We start from the raw sequence: 18,098 nt of genomic DNA, 5'->3' as shown, positions 1-18,098 counted from the left end.
TGTGATACACCATATTAACAAATTGAAGGAGAAATACCATATGATCATTTCAAGAGATGCAGAAAAAGCTTTTGACAAAGTTCAACACCCATTTATGATGAAAACCCTCCAGAAAGTAGGCATAGAGGGAACTTACCTCAACATAATAAAGGGTGTATATGACAAACCCACAGCCATCATCATTCTCGGGGTGAAAAACTGAAACCATTTCCACCAAGATCAGGAACAAGACAAGGTTGTCCACTCTCTCCACTGTTATTCAACATAGTTTTGGAAGTTTTAGCCACAGCAATCAGAGAAGAAAAAGAAATAAAAGGAATCCAAATCGGAAAAGAAGAAGTAAAGCTGTCACTGTTTGCTGATGACATGATACTATACATAGAGAATCCTAAAGATGCTACCAGAAAACTACTAAATCTAATCAACAAATCTGGTAAAGTAGCAGGATACATATTTAATGCACAGAAATCTCTTGCTTTCCTATACACTAATGATGAAAAAAATTTGAAAGAGAAATTAAGGAAACATTCCCATTTACCATTGCAACAAAAAGAATAAAATACCTAGGAATAAACCTACCTAAGGACACAAAAGACCTGTATGCAGAAAACTGTAAGACACTAATGAAAAAAATTAAAGATGATACAAACAGATGGAGAGATATACCATGTACTGGGATTGGAAGAATCAACAGTTTTAAAATGACTATACTACACAAAGCAATCTACAGATTCAGTGCAATCCCTATCAAACTACTAATGGCATTTTTCACAGAAATAGAACAAAAAAATTCACAATTTGTATGGAGAGACGAAAGACCCTGAATAGCCAAAGCAATCTTGAGAAAGAAAAACGGAGCTGGAGGAATCAGGCTCCCTGACTTCAGACCTACTACAAAGCTACAGTAATCAAGACAACATACTGGTACAAAAACAGAAATATAGATCAACAGAACAGGATAGAAAACCGAGAAATAAACCTATGCACATATGGTCACCTTATCTTTGATAAAGGAGGCAAGAATAAAGAATGGAGAAAAGACAGCCTCTTCAATAAGTGGTGCTGGAAAAACTGGACAGCTACAAGTAAAAGAATGAAATTAGAGCATTCCGTAACACCATACACAAAAATGAACTCAAAATGGATTAAAGACCTAAATGTAAGGCCAGACACTGTAAAACTCTTAGAGGAAAACATAGGCAGAACACTCCATGATGTAAATTGCAGCAAGATCTTTTTTGATGCACCTCCTAGAGAAATGGAAATAAACAAATGGGACGTAATGAAACTTGAAAGCTTTTGCACAGCAAAGGAAACCATAAACAAGACGAAAAGACAGCCCTCAGAATGGGAGAAAATATTTGCAAATGAAGCAACTGACAAAGGATTAAGCTCCAAAATTTACAAGCAGCTCATGCAGCTCAATATCAAAAAACAAACAACCCAGTCCAAAAATGGGCAGAAAACCTAAATAGACATTTTTTCAAAAAAGATATACAGATTGACAACAAACACATGAAAGAATGCTCAACATCACTAATCATTAGAGAAATGAAAATCTAAACTACAATGAGGTATCACCTCACACCAGTCAGAATGGCCATCATCAAAAAAGCTACAAATCATAAATGCTGGAGAAGGTGTGGAGAAAAGGGAACCCTCTTGCACTGTTGGTGCGACTGTAAATTGATACAGCCACTATGGAGAACAGTATGGAGGTTCCCTAAAAACTAAAAGTAGAACTACCATACAACCCAGCAATTCCACTACTGGGCATATACCCTGGGAAAACCATAATCTAAAAAGAGTCATGCACCACCATGTTCATTGCAGCACTATTTACAATAGCCAGGACATGGAAGCAACCTAAGTGTCCATCTACAGATGAATGGATAAAGAACATGTGGCACATAATACAATGGAATATTACTCAGTCATAAAAAGAAACAAAATTGAGTTATTTGTAGTGAGGTGGATGAACCTAGAGACTGTCATACAGAATGAAGTAAGTCAGAAAGAGAAAAACAAATACCGTATGCCAACACATATATATGGAATCTAAAAAAAAAAAAACAAAAAACATAGGTTCTGAAGAACCTAGGGGCAGGACAAGAATAAAGATGCAGATATAGAGAATGGACTTGAGGACATGGGACGGGGGAAGGGTAAGCTGGGACGAAGTGAGAGAGTGGCATGGACTTATATATACTACCAAATGTAAAATAGATAGCTAGTGGGAAGCAGCCGCATAGCACAGGGAGATCAGCTCTGTGCTTTGTGACCACCTAGAGGGGTGAGATAGGTAGGGTGGGAGAGAGACACAAGAGGGAGGATATATGGGGATATATGTATATGTATAACTGATTCACTTTGTTATACAGCAGAAACTAACACACCATTGTAAAACAATGATACTCCAATAAAGATGTTAAAAAAATTAAAATTAAAAAACAAAAAATATAAAAGTGCCTGAGATGTCTTCATCCAGGGCCCAAGTTCCTCACGTGGGTATGAATTTTGGGTGTTGTTCTTGACATTCTTTACCTATCACTAAGTAGAGAACACAGGTATGTACACATAGTGTATCTACTCAGATAGGACCTGACAGTTTGTTTTTGATGGACCTGTTTGATGGCATGATACATGAGCTAGACAGGTTGAAAATAAAATGAATAGGTTGAAAGAGCATGGAAAGCTGGATTGATGGTTCTTTTGTTAGAAAAAATAAACATTTTTTGTTAGGAAGCTTTCCTGACTGTATGGAAACAAATGTAGTTTTAAAATAAACTTGAAACAGATTGCAAGGAGAGAAGGGAGGGATAGTCTCTGGTGGATTATCTGCTTGTTTTGAGTATAGCCATTCTTAGAAATATGTGAACAGAGACTCTGGAATTGGGTTGATCCAAGTGGAATGTAAGATTGTTATTAGTGAACACAAAAACCCACACTCCTATTTCAAACGTGTGGTGTGTTCTGCCTCACTTCATCAGTGGGTTTGTTACACAATAACTTGCTGTCTTATGAGTTTTGAGCATCAAATATATAAGAAATGTCTAACAATAGCCCAAAACACTATGTGAAGACTCAACAGCTGATTCCAATTGAAATGATCATTCCTAGAATTCCATTTGGATCTGCCTAATTCAATAACCAAAGGAATTAGTTGGAGTACTATAGAAAGAACTGGCAGAAGAAACTTAAGTAATTAAAAAACTTTACACGATCAAGCTTTACCCCTAATCCTGCTTGAGTATTTGTGCAGAGTATCTTAAGGCTAACAAAGCAAGCTGCAGGAAATGAGTGTGGCATCATTAGAGAAAGAATAAAATCAGAGGAAAATAGATAGTGACTAGAGAAATTGTGCATACAGCCTTTAAAAAAGGACAAGATCAAATAAAATACCTTATGTTTATCATTATATGAAACCTCGAGACAATGTTTGACTCAATAGGCAGGAAATTAGACATGAGATTCAGGCATTGTTAATGTGATTTTCATACTTGAATCCTGGCTCATTGTAATGAAAATCACCTCTCTGCCTCTCCTGCATTTCTAGCTTTCATGACATTTTTGCCAAGTTACCCTTCTATCATTTAGTCATTCATCCCAATAGTCTACAGCAGCACAGAAGCCATATCACAAGGTACAGTCTTTCTGCTTCTGTAAATGAGTTCACCCACTTCAAAAGCCACTCCCTTTGTTCCTTGATTTCTTTTTGAGTGCCTAGCAACCACCATTGTGTCAGATTCTAAATTTAGATGCATCTCTCTGAAACTGCAAATTATATTCCATCGGTGCCAACTGAGATTAAACCTTGGGCTCTTCAATCTGGCTAAGGCTAACTACTGTACGCTAATTCCTTTATGCATGGAAACCTTACTAAAGTAGGCGCACAGGAACAAAGAGGCAAGGACTAAGAGCTGTTACAAATGGTAGAACTACTAAATCAGTTATTTGTTACTTTCTGAACATCCCTATTTCTCCTCCTCTTGTCATTATGAAATACAGCAAATTCTGTACTGAATTTCTCAACAGCTCTTTCAAATAATAATTTCTAGTATATTGGCTCATGCAACTTGGTGATTTAAGCCAGGTTAACACAACTCTCTTCAGAAAAAGTTAAGAAGGAGGCAGAGGGTCTACACGGTTTTTGAAGAAGCACTTCTCAGTATTTAAACCTATAAAAGGGGAATGCCAGTTTTTCATAAGCTTTACCTCCCTTGTCTGTATTTTCACAGTCTCATCAGAGGGGAGAGACAGGGAAGCAGTGTGATGCTGAGTTGAAAACCTAAAGGCACTGGTTTGTAACAAGCCAATCAAAACATAAAATGCAGATGCTATGTGAGGCATGCCTCCATACACTGGCTGGATTTCTATACAAATCTTTGTCTTTCTATAGACAAAGTCTATGTCAATGGTGTTCATTATTATCTTAACTTTCTTTTCAAGAGTTACATACTGGAAAGGAATCTTCAAGGCTATCACCTTCATCTTCTTTTTTAAATAAATATATTTAGGTTTTTTATTTCTTTTTTATTGAAGTATAGTTGATTTAAAATATTGTGCTAGTTTCAGATATATATCAAAGTAATTCAGTTTATATATATAGATACATGTATTTTTTAAGACTATTTTCCATTATAGGTTATTACAAGATATTGAATATATTTCCCTGTGCTATACAGTAAATCCTTGTTTCTTATCTATTTTATGTATAGTAGGTTGTATCTCTTCATCCAATACTCCTAATTTATCTCTTTCCCCCTTCCTCCTTTGGTAACCACAGTTTGTTTTCTATGTCTGTGGGTCTGTTTATGTTTGGATATAGATTCTGTTGTATTATTTTTCTAGATTCCACATATAAATGATATCATATAATATTTGTCATTCTCTGTCTGACTTACTTCACTTAGTATGATATCCTCTAGGTCTATGCATGTTTCTACAAATGGCAATATTTTATTCTTTTTTATGGCTGAGTAGCATTCTATTGTGTGTGCGTGTGTGTGTGTGTGTGTGTGTGTGTGTGTGTGTGTGTGTATCACGTCTTCTTAAGCCAATTGTCTGTCCAGCAATCCTCCTGGATATACATTTGGCAAAGATGAAGAATCTAATTGGAAAGGATATATGCATCTCAATGTTCATAACAGCACTATTTACAATAAATAGCCAAGACATGGAAACAACCCAAGTGCCCATCAACAGATGATTGATTTAAGTAGATGTGCTTTTAAAGTCAGTCATGTGATCAAAAACTATGTATAGGAATGCTTTTCATATTCTATTTTTTAAGGAATTTTTTGTTTGTTTTGGGTTTCCCTAGAAGTTAACCCTAAAGCAAGGATTTGAGTAGAAAGAATTCTTTAAAAAAAAAAACAACAAGTATTTGTATATTTATCTTTTTAGGTGATCCCAGGATACCACCTATAGGTGTTGTAACAGTAAATCAGGTAAGGCAAGGCAGCCAATAGTTTGTCATGCTACTTACCCCTTTGAGTACCTATAGACTAATCCCACTGGAGAACTCTGAGAACCAGTGTAAAATACAATTGGCCCTCCATATTCATGGATTCTGCATCCATGGATTCAACCAACTGCAGGTTGAAAATATATATTTTTTAATTCCAGGAAGTTCCAAAAAGCAAATCTTGAATTTGCCTCACACCAGCAACTATTCACATAGCATTGGCATTGTATTTATAGCTATTCACATGGCATTTACATTGTTTTAGGTATTATAAGTAATCTAGAGATGATTTAAAGTACTTGGGAGGATGTGCATAGGTTTTATGCAAGTACTATGCCATTTTATGTAACGAACTTGAGCATTGTGGATTTTGGTATCTGCAGGGGGTCCTGGGACAATTCAATCCCTGTGTATAGCAAAGGATGACTGCATACATTTAAGAGTTCTTCCAACCAGAGAATATAAAATTCTGGCTTCCTGAGCAGATAACAAAGTGGGCACTCTTGGCCGGAAAAAAAAAATCCCCAGAGGAACTACATGTGAGCACTGGAAGGTAGATGGATGTCACTGAGGTGGTAAGGGCAATGTCATCTACTCTAGAGAGCATTTCAGTGATTCACTGACATGGAAAAAAATACTGCTTATATTTTTACAAATCCATCACCACAACTAGAAAACTATTTTAAGATATATTATATAGGAGAGGGTCATTAGCTCTGAATTTCATGCTCCTCTGCACTCTGTTGAGCTCATACTATATTCAAGGAGTTCTCACTTATTTTAATTTTGTTTAATTCTCCTATAACCTCTGCACATGTGTAAGGCTGATAGAATCATTCTTGTGTTACAGATAAAGAAACCAAGTTCAGAGGAATTAAAACACTTTGTCATATGGCTATAGTAAAAACCAGATCTGCTTTCTACTGTTTTTTTTCTCCATTTGACGGCAGTAAAAAGAACATTTAGCTTGTCCATGTCTTTCTCAATGGTGATTCATTTAAAAATTAAAATTATTTTTATTTTTAATTCAGAAACAATTCAAATATTTCTCATTTGCCAATTATTTTTCTATTAAGATGATACCATGCAGGGAATTTGTATCCTTTTCTGACTGGATGTAAAAAGTTTTTGGCCACAGATATTGGACAGAAAGCACACATGAAGACTGGAGTTGGGAAAGTTAGATCATGTTGGGTGGGGTCACTAGCTTGAGGGAGGAGTCATATTATAGGAGAGAAAGGTGAGCACCATGGAAACCAAAGTTGGGTTTCAATTGGTATTCTATGTGCTGAAGGGTTATTGAGTAGATCAGGGTAGATTGTAACCAGACAGTCAGAAATATTCAAGAGATGAGTTAAATAATCAGTGGGTCAGAAACTAGGGAGGCAAACTGGAACAAAAAAGACAAATTGCAAAGATAAGACAGGTAATCAAAGGTTTGGGGCATGAGAAGTAAAGCAAAATATATCAAAAATGTCTGACAAACTAGAGGGCCAGTCATTTAGATACTTGGTCTGGGCAGCAGGAAATGGGATTACACTGTAGGAAGGATGGAACTTAGGTCATTGGCTGTAAAACAGAATTTAAGTTTCTAATCACCTTTGGGAAACTTCTTAAAAATCTTCCTGCTCCAGAGGAACCAAATGATGAATTATCATTTGGGAAAAATATATTCTTCTAAGGGTCTAAATTATAATATTTTATATATTGTTTTCACTGAAAATAGGTCATATATATATAAGGTAATATAAAAAGAAATGGTTTAAAATAATTACTGTCAGCTGTAAACATGCATGTCACTTTTAATAAGGAGAGAAGATATTGGCAATGTTTTGCAAAGCCATTATGAGCAAGGGCACTCAGAGCAGACCTGAGCTCTAATAACTGGCTTTTATCTGTGGTTCTCACAGACAGTTGCAAGTCTTGCTAGGTAAGCATTCTGAGGCAGGTGTTACTAACTTGGTCTGTTCATTCTGAACACCTTGAAAGTATTGGCTGCTACATACTTTTGAGTAAATTCAGCTAGGCATTATTATTTTTTTAACACTGGAAGGGAGGAATCTTTAACTTACAAATTGAAAATGGCAAAATTTTCTTCACCCAACTTTGAAACGAATTGCTCATAGTTCATCTAATAGTTAGCTTAAACATGAATGAGCAATGAGTTATAAAGAACATGCAATTTGGTTTTGATGACAGTCTGCAACCTGTCTTCATCAGAGAATTGGTGAAACCCTTAGGCAGTTTGTGGCAAATGTTGTCTTTCTTGGTCTAGTTTGACTGTCAACACTTGCTTTCTTTGGCCTGATTGGCTCTGCACTAATTCTTTGTGCCCCATGTATTCTGTGCCATCCATGTTACAATATTCATGCCGCTTTGAATTTGAATTTTCAAACAAATTGCTGAGAACTCTTGGTCCCTGTCTTTATATTGCTCAAAAATCAGTATTAGACATATTTTCCATCTCTATGTCTGACTTTCCTTTTCTCTCTTTGCTTCATTCAGTTTGGTTTCACTGCTACCCTCCCTTCTTCTTCTTCATTTGTACTCCCTCTGTTTCTGATACTAGTGGCAGGTAAGAGGCCTGAGAGGTGCACAGAAGAAAAGTTTCACCTACTGTATTTTTAACCTGTTAGCATCTTTTCTTCTGATTGTATAACTTTTAGGATGATTTTTTAAATGTATTAAACATATAAATATAAAACATATACTCTTCAATGTGCATTGCAAAAATCTGTCTCTTTCTCTGAGTTGCATAGCATTGTTGGAAATGGAAGGTAGCACTTCATTTTTGGTACACAAATAGCACTCTCTGATTAGATATGATCTTATAATTTCCCTCCATCACTCATAAAGCATTGTAATTTCTAAGAAATCATATTAAAAAAATCCTCTCAGTTAACTCACGATTCTATTCTTTGTCCTAATTTTTGTAACTCTAAAGTCTTCATGGGCTGAACACATGTTAGAAGACAGGGAACTCCATACTCTTTTGATTTCCAAAATTCTTCTGGTTACAAGAGATGCTGCACATGAAAAACAAAAAAAGTACCATATTAGGAAAAAGTTCAAGTTGAGTTTATTTGAAACCAGCAAAGCAGTTCATCTTCAGTTAAACAGGCCATTACTTGAGAAGACAAACCTAAACTTATAACTAAAGGAAGGATTTTGTCTTCATCATGTGGCAACTTTCAGATTAGTCTTGATGGTAGAGATCTACCGAAACGGATACAAGGTCACTGAACAGGATCAATGTTTTCAGAAGATATATTCCTTGATTAAGAGGTTATAGTGTAGTGGTTCTATTGTACTATTACTGGGAAAACTATATGCTATTTTTCAGTTGAGTGCTTAACTTATGTGTTAGCTATGAAATGAACATGGATTGTTACACTTACTTTGGATCCTGTTTCAGATTACAGTACTAAAGAGTAGGTGTTTCTGGATTCTAAGTTACCTGTATTTCTAGCCACAGCTCTGGAAGTATGCCTAATGAATTTGAGAATAAGTATTTTTAGTGATTTCTTTCTAAAGTTTTCTCTGGTGTCCAGATTTATCCTAGATCCACATCTCATCTTTCCTATTCCCAGGCCAAACTTGGTATAATCCCTTCTGTTAGGTTTCTCTGTGATGGACATGACACAAAAGAAATTACTTCTTCCTTCCCCCTTCGCTTCTATTTCCTCTCCAGGCTTTGTTCATCTTAACTCCATTATCTCAGTCTTCTGTGTATTAGTGGCGGCAGAGTTAGAAGAAGTGAAAGGCAGGAATTTGGCTATTGAAAGGCTCTCTTTCGTGTGTCCAGAAGCACATTTGAGGCTGACAATTCAAGTCAAAACTCTGTAATGTTTCAACATTGAATAACAAATTAAGAAAGAGGCTAAAGGATAAAAAAAATCCAGTGTAAATATGAGTGTATTTTGGAGGTATAAAACTTGAGTGCCTGCAAGATCCAAGGTTGAAGGTGAAGCTGCTGATGTGAATAAGGAGAAATGAATTTTCCTTTTGAATGAAACTAAAGGGACAACTGACAATAAAGGCTAAAGAAAAGCTGTAATGAAGAGAAGAGGTAGCTAAGAGACACACTTGAACTAGTTGATCAAAAAGCCATCAAATAGCTCTGATACCTTCCAGATGTTGTCTCAAAAAATGTCTATGAAAGGAAAAATTTTGCATCCTACTAGCTTTATAAAAATGTCTTTTTGGGGCTTCCCTGGTGGCACAGTGGTTGAGAGTCCACCTGCCGATACAGGGGACACGGGTTTGTGCCCCAGTCCGGGAAGATCCCACATGCCGCAGAGCGGCTGGGCCCGTGAGCCATGGCCGCTGAGCCTGCGTGTCTGGAGCCTGAGCTTGGCAACGGGAGAGGCCACAACAATGAGAGGCCCGTGTACTGCAAAAAAATAAATAAATAAAAATAAAAAGTCTTTTTAATGTTTTTAATATTTATATTAAGATATTTTTCCATTTTAATACTTAAAATAACATAGGAATAATAATGGGGTTAAAAGATTTATGAAGAACACCATTATATTGTATTTTATTAAATAGTGTCTGCACATTTAATATGCTGTTGAATTCAGTTTGCTAGTATTTTATTGAGAATTTTTACATCCATATTCATCAGGGATATTGGCCTGTAGTTTTTGTTCTTTGTTTTTTCTTGTAGTATCCTTATCTGGCTTTGGTATCAGAGCAATTCCTGAGCTGAGTTGGGGGCTTGGCATTGGCTGGACTCCATGGTGTGTGGGCCTGCTGGCTGGGCTCTATGGTCAGATGGGGTCACTAGATGGGCTCTGCAATCACTTCTCATTGAGTGAGGTTGTAGTCTGTGTTGCCACTGTTTGGAGTCTGTGGCTGGGCAGGGCTGCTCCCTGATTGGATGTTGCCACTGACTGGTCTCTTTGTTCAGGTGGGGCTACAGGCAGGGCCTTGCAGTCCCATGGAGGCTCAGGCTGTGCTTTGGGATCCGGTGTGGCCACAGGCTGTGTCCAAAAATAGGTGGGGTGATTAGGTGCTCTTCTGATGGTTGAGGCTGCTGGTGGGACTCTCTCATTGGGCAGGGCCTCCACCTGTATTCCACAGTTCAGTGAGCCTGGAGACCATGCTTTGCAGTTGGGCAGGAGCATCGTCGAGGCTGTCTAGTTGGGTGGGGACCACAGGCTATGCTTTGCAATTGGACAGGATCACTGGCTGAGCTCCCTTCCTGGGTCAGGTCACAGGCTGTCTTCAGCAGTCAGTAGGGCAGTTGACTGGGCTCCACAGCTGAGCAGTACCATAGGTAGGACTCAGGCTGACCAGGATCACTCTTCAGGCTCCCTGGTTATGTGGTGCCAGTGGCTATGCTCAACAGATAGGCGTGGCTGCTGGTTTGGCTCTCTGTCAGAGGAGGACTGTAGGATGGGCTCATGGCTACGTGGGATCTCAGGCCAGTCTCCTGATCAGGTCAGACTGGAGGGTAAGCTCAACAATTGGGTGTGGTTGTGAATTTTCTTCCCTGCCTGGGCACGCTGTAGGATGTGCTCCAAGGCTGCCAACCAAGCTGGGAAGCATGTAACCATGCTTCTCAGTGGGGCAGGATTGTAGGTTATGCTCAGGCATTGGGCAGGGCTTTGAACTAGCTTCCCTGCCTATGCAGGGCCATAGAACATACTCCATAGCAAATATGGCTTGTTGGCTGGGGACCCAAATCAGGCCGAACTGTCAACCAAGATCCCTGATCAGAATGGGATAACAACTTGCTCTACAGATGGACAGAGCAGCTGGCTGAGATCTCTGCTAGAGCATTGGGCCTTGCTACAGGCAGCAACATGGTCCTCCATAATCTGAGCACTGGTTGCTGTAAGCCCCACCCCCTTCTCCATCTTTATGTGATTCCCAATGGTCTAGTCCTGAAGTTCCCCCCAGGGATCCCTGACCTAAGTGTGCCTGACTGTGAGGTGAGACCTGAGTATGCCTCCCAAGTTGTGTCCCATAATATGGGGGAAGCTGGATATCCGTCTTGGATTCTCTTTTCCTACTGGAGAAACTGAGGCCCGGTGGGGGGTTCCTCTTGGCACAGCACTGTGCCCAGTTTATGGAGGGGGCCAATGCAATCAAAGTGAAACTGCACCTCTTCCTCTCCTAATACTGTTCTTCTTGATTTCTGTGATTTTCAGGGTGCTTCAGCCTTACCCTCGGGATCTGAGATTTTTCACAATGGTTTCTTATCTATGGATAGTTGCCAATTGGTCTTCTTGTGAGGTGGACTGAAGTCAAGAATTACCTACATTGCCATCTTGACGATGTCATTATATTCAACATATTTTTATAAGGCTGATTCTAGGTTATGCTAATCAATTTACATATACCATTCTCATAAATAATTTATAGCAGATTAAATGACTTTAATGGTATTTTTTATGTTCAGCACCTTAATTATTATATCATTATTATATGGTGAAATCAGATTCAGCTTGAGTAATTTTAACCTGTGACACCTTTCTAATAATTCAACCCCATGAAGTTTTGGACTGCCTACACCTGAAAAGATCTATTCAAAATGCAGCCCGTAGAAGCTCAACCATAAATCATTCCCAGTGAGTACATGTATCCAGAAATTTAAAGCCAATTAAACAAGAGCAGGTAAATGAGTACAGTTTTGTAGAAGGGGTGATGTAGTGGAAAAGATCAGATTCTAACTACCTCCATATAAATTGCTCATAAAATTTAAATGTTGAAAATATGCTTGTTAGCATATCTTGAAAGCAGCAATGACTATTAATGGAAATCAATAAATTAATAAATCAATACATCAATGGGAGGAAATCCCCAGGTTTCTTCTGTTGTGCCTACAGATCCTCCTTCTGCCCTCTCTACTCTGTTATCCACAGAGGTTGACTGTTTGGATTCATTAAATGTCCTGTGTGGCTGCTGTCTTGTGGCCAGATTCTTAAATGTGGAGCCTTGGGAGGAGCTCAGTGGAAAGAAGGGGAGGGAAGTCAGGGTTCTTAGTCCCTAGCTCCCTCTCTGCAGGGTCAACACTGGCTGGCTGTTTTTCATAACAAAAGGTCTCAACCCCTGCCAGCCTGTCTATACAGACACAGTGGGAAAAGCATAATTTCTTCAATAAATGATAGTGGGAAAATTGGGCATCCACATGCAAAAATATCAAATTTTTCCCCTACCTTATATCATACACAAAAATAAAATCAAAGTAGATTAAAGACTTAAATGTAAGACCTAAAACTATAAAACTCCTAGGGAAAAACATAGAGGAGAAACTTTATGACATAGGTCTTGGCAATGATTTCTTCAATACCATACCAAAAGCACAGGCCACAGAAGCAAAAAATAGACAAGCGGGACTACATCAAACTAAAATGCTTCTTCACAGAAAAGGAAACGACAGAATTAAAAGGCAACTTTTGGAATGGGTGAAAATCTTTGCAAACTATATATCTGATTTATAAGGAACTACCACAATTCAATAGCAAAAAAAAATTCAATTAAAAAACGGGCAAAGGACTTGAGCAGATATTTCTCTAAAAAAGATATACAAATGGTCAACAGGTATATGAAAAGATCCTCAACAGCCTTAATTATCAGGGAAATCAAAATCACAATGAAATATCTCCTCACACCCATTAGGATGACTATTACTTAAAAAAAACGATAGCAAGAATTGGTGAGGTTGTGCAGAAGTTGGAACCCTTGTACACTGTTGTGGGAATATAAAATATAAACTGGTGCTATTGCTATGGAAAACAGTGTGAAGATTCATCAAAACATTAAAAACAGAACTTCTGGGCTTCCCTGGTGGCGCAGTGGTTGAGAGTCCGCCTGCCTTTGCAGGGGACGCGGGATCGTGCCCCGGTCCAGGAGGATCCCGCATGCCGTGGAGCGGCTGGACCCGTGAGCCATGGCCGCTGGAACTGCGCGTCCAGAGCCTGTGCTTCGCAACAGGAGAGGCCGCAGCAGTGAGAGGCCTGCGTACCGCAAAAAAAAAAAAAAACACAAAAAACAGAACTTCCACATGATCCAGCAACTTCGCTTCTGGATCTATACCCAAAAGAATTGAAATCAGAATATTGACAAAATATCTGCACTCCCATGTTCATTGCAGCATAATTTACAATAGTCTAGATATGAAAACAACCCAAGTGCCCATCCACAAATAATGGATTAAGAAAATGTGAGATGTGTATATATAAAAAATTCAGCCTTAAAAGGAAAGAAATTCTGTCATTTGTGACCACATGGATGAACCTGGAAAACATTATTCTAAGTTAAATAAACCACACTTTTAAAATAATCCTTTTATTAAACTCTCCTTAAATTACCCAATTTGAATATGCCATCTCTTTCCTGCCAAAATCCTGAAGGTTACAGAAGATATTGGGCAAAAAGAGTAGACAGGCTCCCAATATTTCAGTGTATTAGTTAGGTAAATGATTCAGCTTCTTTAAACCTCCCTTTTCTTATATGTTAATGAGGATAATCATACCTATTTTTGGTAGGCGAAATAATTGACCCTCAAAGATGTTTACTTTCTAACCTCCACCACCTGTGAAATGTTATGTGCCACGGCCAGGGTGAATTAAAGTTTCAGTTGGGAGTAAAGCTGCTGATCAGGTGTACTTAAGTAAGGAGATTAGCTTGAATGATCCAGGTGGGCCCAATGTAATAACAAGCATACTTAAATGTGGAAGAAGGAGGCAGAAGGGTTAGTATCAAAGTGAGGCACTTCGAGAAAGGTTCGAGTTGCCATTTCTGGCTTTTAGGTTGGGAGAAGACGTCACAAGACAAAAAGTGTGGACAGCAAGGAAGCAGATTCTCCTCAGAATCTCCAAAAGGAGCACTTTGAGACTTCTGACCTCCAGAAAGGAAAGGTAATGATTTTTTGTTGTTTTAAACTGTAATGTCTTAAGCTGTTGTAATTTGTGGTAATTTGTTACAGCAGCAATAGGAAACTACTATTGTATGGGTTTGTTTTGAGAATTGGATGAAATAATGTAAAACTGTGTTTTAAAGCATGAGAGCTGGAATTAGATCTGTGTTTTGAATCTCTCTTTCAAACTAGTAATTATTACCTTGGTTGAATTTCTTAACTCTGTTTCTTCATCTACATGTAGGAAGATAATATCTGGAAACACAAAAATGTTGTCAGTTTATTCTTTATGCTTTCTTATACTTGATAATTTTCCTAGTTGGACAGAATTAGATACATCGTCTCTAGAATTAGTAATGTAATTCATAAAAAAGGATCTTGATAATCAGAAAGGAAGGATTAAGGGAAGCAAGGAAGAGAATTCATGCAAAAAGAATAATGCTGAACAGTGAATAGAGTTATAGCTAAACAACATTGCCTCCACTCCTGAAGAGTTTAGAAGAGGACCACTAGGGGAGGTGGTGTAGGACAGGGAAATGGGTAGGCATAAATGCAAGAGTAGCAGAGACTCTTCTCATCCTGACTGGCCAGTTACAGGGAGTTGTGGGGAAACTGTATCATCTCTAGCAGCTCTTCCTTCACCATTCTGTGTAGGACTGTGGCTCAACAGAGCAGAAAAAAATAAGTCGACTGTTGTTTTGGATTCCATGGGATAAAAGCCTCCCACTGAAAACTATCTATACACCATTTTCTAGCAGAATGACCCTTTTATTGACTGTGGGTTTTGCAGATTTTTATGTAGACTGTGTGGACAGTCCTTCCTCACCACCAATTTCATTGGCTCATAATAAGCACCTCATTATCCCCAAACAGAGTGAGATATCTATGACAGCTGAAGAAATGGGTGTTGAAGCTAATAGGAAAACCTTGGTTCCCATCTTATTATTGAACAGCAATGATTGAGCACAGCCTGTACTTGCCAACCCCCTCGCCATGTAAATGGAGAGTTAATAATCCAAATTGTTTAGGATTGAATGAGGTAATGCATGTCAGGTTCTTATCTAAGACCCTGGTAATAACAACCACCACCAACACAACCAACTTTTCCTATAATTACATGGCATTAACAAGTCGAATGTATCCTTCCTTTTGCTTTTATAATAAAAACACAAAGTATAAAATCCAACAAGTTCCAAAGAGTGGAGAGCCAAAAAGTCCCCCACCTTCCTCTGCTCCGTTATGTAGTTTTCCTTCCAAAGAGCAACTACTTTCACAGATTCTTGTGTAATATCAAAATATTCTACATATTTATAAATATTTACTATTGTATCCTTGCAAATGACAGTACATCAGTTTTTGCCTTTGCCTTTTCCACTTAACCATATATGCTAGAGTGTTTTCCACATCAGTAAATAGAATCCTACTTTACTATAGTTACGAAAGTGATTTGTCAACTGTAAAGTGTTTATAGTATTAGGTTTCATAAAGTCAGTAGTGTTTATTTGGGAACTAAACTGGTAGAATTGATTAATATCCAGTAGAGTTGATTAATATCCCAGATTAACATTAAGATTTATTTCACCTTTGGGCTGATGAAGATATGCTCCAAAAGATAGTTTGTATATTTTGACAGGAAATACCTTGTGCAGTTTTGACCAGTTCTTTGTGCTGTTTTTAGACTCAGAAATATCCCCTTCTTTGCAGAATTGGCAACAAGTAAAATCAGACAAAGCCTGTTGGATGTGCACACTTGTGATAATTACCACACTTCAAATTATTTACATAAGAACATGTTCATTCAAATGGACTCTTTAAATGCTAAACAGTGACTATAGACTAGAGGGCCCACTTTAACTGATGGCCATAGATGGATGTTCACTCCAGGTTTGGGTTGATAGGTGCACATTTCTTCCGCAGTAAGCAGGATGAGCAGACGTGTAGGAGGTCTAAACAGCTGCCGTAAATGTGGGCCCTCAGGGCCTGATTACAGAGGAAACTGGATGGACTTGCCTACTGCATGAAGGCCCAACTCCTGCTTGGCTTCCCTTGCTGAAGTCACTTTTAGGCTGGCATCCAAGTTTGACATCATTTATCTACATGAACAGGTGCTCCAATAAAATGAACCGCAGAAAAAGCAGATGCTACGGCAGGGCTCAGTGATTTCCCACTTGATGTTTTTGTAGAGGGTATGTTTGAAGACAGGCAGGGTTACTCTATTTTCTCAAGAAGCTGAACAAAGAAAATACAGAGAGCAATATTTCCCAGTGCAGAGTAGCTTAAAAAAATCTAGAAGGTTTTATTTTAAATCACTTATTTAAAAGCATCCCAATTCCCCCAAATTCTTTCAATATGATTTATCCTATGTTTCATGGTGTCCGAATTTGTGTCAGCATGATATATATTTGGTATGGTATTAGAACAAAAGAACAATTGGTGGAATGTATTTCAACATGATCATGGTGTGGCAAAGAGGATGGAGGAAAGGCTGGAGCAGGGATAAGTTGACATTTTCCCAAATGGAAAACAACATATTTAATTCAAATCAAATGTTTTTGGAGCTCACACTATTGCCAAAGTACTGAGGAGACTACTGAAGATAAAAATCTCTGGAAAAAGTTCAGGAAATTGGGACATATATTTAAAAAGAAATTGTAAAATTTAATAATATAGAACAGCAGTGATTTATATGTCTGACCATGAGGACTTCAGATTGGTCCAACTCCCACTTGTTTTAAAATGTAGAAGTCTTCCTGGATTGAAAATTTTACAAGGTGAAATCACTTTAAATTTTTTGTTAGAAATTTCATGAATTTCTGAGGACTGAATAACCTGTGTAGAGGAGAAGACCTGTCCAATCTGAATAGGCACTCATTTTCCAAGGCATATCCTGTTCATCTAATTACATCAACTCAAAAGGCCAGATCTCATCAAACTCTAAGAAAAATAGACAAGGAAATATTTTAGGGGTAAGGGATACTTAGAAAATCAGTATGATATTCTTGTATTGTCACATCCTCACTGTCAGTTATCACAAAATTGAAATATTATCTCTTAGCACTGAGAAAATAAAACAAAAAGAATTAACAGGAGGACCTTCAAGATGGCGGAATAGTAAGACGTGGAGATCACCTCCCTCCCCACAAATACATCAAAAATACAGCTACATGTGGAACACCTGCTGAATGCTGGCAGAAGACCTCAGACTTCCCAAAAGGCAAGAACTCCCCCACGTACCTGGGTAGGACAAAAGAAAAAAGAAAAAACAGAGACAAGAAAAAATAGGGATGGGACTTGCACCAGTGGGAGGGAGCTGTGAAGGAGGAAAAGTTTCCACACACTAGGAAGCCCCTTCACTGGCGGAGATGGAGGGTGGCCGGGAAGAAGCTTCAGAGCCATGGAGGAGAATGCAGCAACAGGGGTGCGAAGGGCAAAGCTCAGAGGTTCCCGCACAGAGGATTGGTGCTGACCAGCACGCACCAGCCCAAGAGGCTTGTCTGCTCACCCGCCAGGGCGGGCGGGAGCTGGGAGCTGAGGATCGGGCTTCGGAGGTCAGATCCCGGGGCGAGGACTGGGGTTGGCTGTGTGAACACAGCCTGAAGGGGGCTAGTGTGACACAGCTAGACAGGAGGGAGTCCGGGAAAAAGTCTGGAACTGCCTGAGAAGCAAGAGACCATTGTTTCGGGGTGCGCAATGAGAGGGGATTCAGAGCACCACCTAAACAAGCTCCAGAGATGGGCACGACCCGCGGCTATCAGCACAGAC

The sequence above is a fragment of the Lagenorhynchus albirostris genome, chromosome 1, assembly GCF_949774975.1.
Source record: "Lagenorhynchus albirostris chromosome 1, mLagAlb1.1, whole genome shotgun sequence".
In the NCBI taxonomy this organism is placed as follows: domain Eukaryota; kingdom Metazoa; phylum Chordata; class Mammalia; order Artiodactyla; family Delphinidae; genus Lagenorhynchus; species Lagenorhynchus albirostris.
The sequence above is the reverse complement of the archived record's forward strand: the minus strand, read 5'-3'. Positions refer to the sequence as shown.